The sequence below is a fragment of the Alligator sinensis genome, unplaced genomic scaffold (genome assembly GCF_000455745.1).
Source record: "Alligator sinensis unplaced genomic scaffold, ASM45574v1 scaffold165_1, whole genome shotgun sequence".
In the NCBI taxonomy this organism is placed as follows: Eukaryota; Metazoa; Chordata; order Crocodylia; family Alligatoridae; genus Alligator; species Alligator sinensis.
In genome coordinates, this window is record NW_005842054.1 from 1,119,939 (window position 1) to 1,124,208 (window position 4,270).

A 4,270-nucleotide genomic window follows, 5' to 3' on the forward strand; every position below is an offset into this window, starting at 1 on the left:
AGTTCCTTTATTTGCTTATCATAACCAAAACAGGCAAGGGTCATTTTAAAACAGTCATTAAAAGCAAGAACTATGTATATACCTGGATCCTTTAAAATTCATCTCATGTAGCAATAATAAACCCAGGTATTCTTAAAATTTGCACAACTAGGTGCAAAATGAAGCAAGTTTGCAGAAAAATATCCCAATTGAGTCATTTTATTCAGGCAAGGGACTACTGTACAGTTCTCCACACAAAGCAGTGTGTGAGGTTTTTAGTTCACAGAGCTAGTGCAAGCACTGTCCCTTCATGACAACAATGGATTGAATAGCCCTTAGGGACTCTATTAAGCAAAAGCTAGGTTTTGTAGCTGTACCACATGCAACCATCAAACAATGAAGCAAGGCTGCCACACACTAGTCTATCTGTTGAGAGTAAAACAATTATGAATGTCCATCTCCTACCATTCCATTGAAAATTCACAGGCTCCATGTAATTGGTAAGATGGATCCCTCTCTGCGTAGCTGCCACTCTTTCTTTCTTCTGGGAGAGATAATTGAAGCTACACAGTGACTTTAGACTCAGTATTTTAAAAGCATAACTCCTTCCCCTCCCACAGCTACATGTTGGAAGGGATGTCTTGGACCATGCAAAATATCTTTTGCTCCACATTAAAATGTGTGACAGCCTTTCCTATTTCTGTTTTGCGGCCTTTGAAATAGCTTCAGAACTTCAATTGGTCATCCTCCACTCCTGTCATTCTTTCCAGCTCCTTCAGCTACTGAAAACTGTAGTTCACTTTTACATGGTATAAATACTTAACTTCAATTTTCAAAGAGTTTCATGATTAAAGGATGTATACACAGACACAGCTGTAAGCAGAGTTACAAACCAAAAAGCAAATTCACCCTGATTTGAAAGGAGCTCAAACAGGTGTGAATGTAGTCCTTTATTTTACATCTTTAGATACATTTTGTGGCAATTTTTATAGGATAGCAGATCCGTTCTGATAAAATTATTAAATTATACTGGTCTTCTTTATTTATGAAAGTTTTTAAACTGGCATCCAACACAATAAATGAGTTGACCTTTGGTTTGGCATAAATAATGTATCTACTTATCTGGCTGTTTTACAGACTTAAAAAAATTAGATATTTCTGTTTTTTAAAGTCCTCTTGAGCTTCTTGATTCATTGAATAAATCCTCAAATAGGATATATATAATCTATGGTATATATTAGAAACACTACCACAGTTTAAATCCTGGGCAAATACCTGGAAATTTATGAATATTCCCTCACATTGTCCCATTCATGATGAGGGATAGGTTTGCTTGTCCTATACAAAAAATAACAGGGCCTGCTTTAATCTCAGAAAATTTAGAGACCCACCCCCACCCTCCTCAGCTCTCTGTGCAAGTGTATTGCTTTTTCCTTCATGTGTTAGCAGGGACACAACACAGCCTATTTAGTAACTCTGGGCCACAGAAAGGAGTTGAGAAACATAAATGGATTCTATTCTATTCTATTCTATTATACATGGAATATATGAAAATATATAATATAGTTTGTGGTTATAATTGTTTTCTGAGGATGATCTGTAGGGATGGAGTAGGCTGATGCATGTTATCTGGAACCACTGATGACCCGTCTCCCTTCCTCCTGCATAACAGGTGCACACAGGCCTCTGTCGAGTTCAGATAGGGAAATAAAAATTGATAGTGGAGGAAGAGGGAAGATCCATTTTTAGAGGATTCTCTGCAAGTGCACATAGGGAAGTATAATGGAAAACATAGTTTTGTCTGTGTGTCTGTACGTATGTCAAATATGTGAACAAGAACAATGCTTTTTATCCTGATTTTGAACTTGCTTAAACTCTGGCAGAGCAAAACAATAGAGTTTGTGGTCAGTCTGCACTATACACTACAGTTTCAAAGCTAAACTTAAAGAATGAGGCCATGTTCCTGCAGAACTGGTAACTATGGCAAAGCATCATTTTTATGTCATCAGTTCTCAACTTGGCTGTTAATGTCCTGAATTAAATATTACTACTTTTTTTCACTGGGTCTGAATGACAAAGAACATTTTCTGTTGATAGCCCATGAACACAACTACTAGCAAAATCAAACATGGATTGAAAAAGGAATGTTAGAGGATCTCCCTAGCAATGGATCATATTAAGTCTAAATGTTAAAATGTACATGAAACTGGTATGAATTAATCAATATTTAGACTGTACAATCACACATTCCTTTTATTTTGGTTGCTTGTGATATTACAGTATCAGTGCTTCGGGGAATGTGTGCAATGCAAAGCTTCTTCTGTAAATTAATTTTGGCTGACAGTGTTCTTAACAAGTGACAGTTCTAAATATAGTCTGAAGAATAAAAAGACATTGCCCTTAGGTTGGACAAATCACATCGCAGTCGCTTTGTTTTCCATTCTGTATTACAAACTCAAAAACCAAAAATGAAAAAAGAAAGATTGCTTTTTTTCAGGGATTTCTCTCATTCTTAAAAATAATAATAAAAATACTTAGCTGAGAGTGACACAATTTTGCTTCAGATTATTTTTGCTCAAGTTGGTGTGCATCATACAGTAAGTGTGACTGGAGATGAAAGATGCATTTTTGTATAGTTGATCTGGGAGGTGTGTGGAAGAGTGGGGGATGGGAAAATATGCAAGTACCTGATATAGACAGCAGGAAGTCTCTCTTTTGGGGCTACTAGAAGATGAATTCTACATTTATAGTTTAAGTGATCAATTTTCTATCTACACTTCTATTTATGATGTCCAAATTAGTCCCCTCTCCTACCCCTCAACTAATCAACCAGAACTATAATTTTGTGGATGTTATCAGTATGTGTGTATTTACTGATAACATCCACAAAATTATAGTTCTGGTTATATAGTTATATATATAAAGTTTGCCTCAAGGGGTATGTAGGGAGTTTATATGCATGTATGTTTATGTATATGACACTGTTATTGTATTGTTTCATAAATAAAGAACTACAGAATTTAATTTTCAAGTTTGACTGTAACAGGCATTTTCTTCTTTATATATATATATATATATATATAAAAAACCCTTTAAGAAAAAGCCTGTTACAGCCAAACTTGAAAACTAAATTCTGTAGCTCTTTATTTATGAAACAATACAATGACAGTGTCATATACACAAATATACATGCATATAACCTCCCTACATACCCCTTGAGGCAAATTTTTTAAAGTAAGGCACATGGGTCATTCAGCTCTGAGACTGGGGCTGTGGGTTACAATGCCCCTGTCAGTCCCTGTAGCCCCTCCAGGAAGTCTAAATTAACTTGAATCTTGTTGGGGACTTGCCCTTAAAGGGAAGTAATCAACCATAAATAATTGCAGTGACACAGGCAGCCTTTCCAAAACAAGCCAGCATTTATTAGACAAGTGGGATACAGCATGCTTCTGCCTTAGGTTAGTGTGCCAAAGCCAAACTTAAGACAGAGTTTATAAAGACAGGGGAACTGCTGAGCCTGCTATATTCTCTTGGAAGTCCTCCTATTTCTCTGCTCCAATCAGTCTCATTTTCTGTGTGACTTCAGATGTATCATAAAATCACCTTGTCTGAAAATGCTTCTGCAGAATTAAAAAGAAAAATATGCAATGTTGTTCCTTTGTCCTCACTTCTGTGTTTTTCTCTTCCACTCTGTTCCTTATGAAGAATTTTGAGGAACTCTCACCTCCCCAATTCAGCCAGCCTCTTCCCAGCTGAATAGGTAGCATTGCCTTTCTGGATTTACCATTTAGGCAGTTCATGATAATTCCCAGTAATTATTACAGACACTGACATGACACGGACACCACATCCTATCTCCCCCAATCTCAAGTGAAGCTTAATTCAGGAAAACCAATTTGGCCACAGTGCACAGGAAGGTGTGCCTGTAGTATGCTTAAAATCTGACTTAAACGTCACACGTCACAAATACTGTGAGAAAATAATTGGAAAATAAATAACATAATTATGGGAGTTGGCAGGCTTCCCAGGGAGGGTCCTAGCTGAACTTGTCCACAAACATTATGTGACTACCTAGAGAAAGAACATAGTATAATTTCCGAATGCTATAATTTATACTCCTAGAAGACAGGGAAGCAGCTTTCACCATCTCTTGAAAAATTAGCAATGAAAGTCAATAATATAACTGAGCCAAATCAGATGTGCTTGGCTCAAGTATATCCTGGCACAGGTTCATGTGTAAATGGATTTCTCTTTATTTACTAGTTTCAGCAGGCACTTTGCCACATTTCCA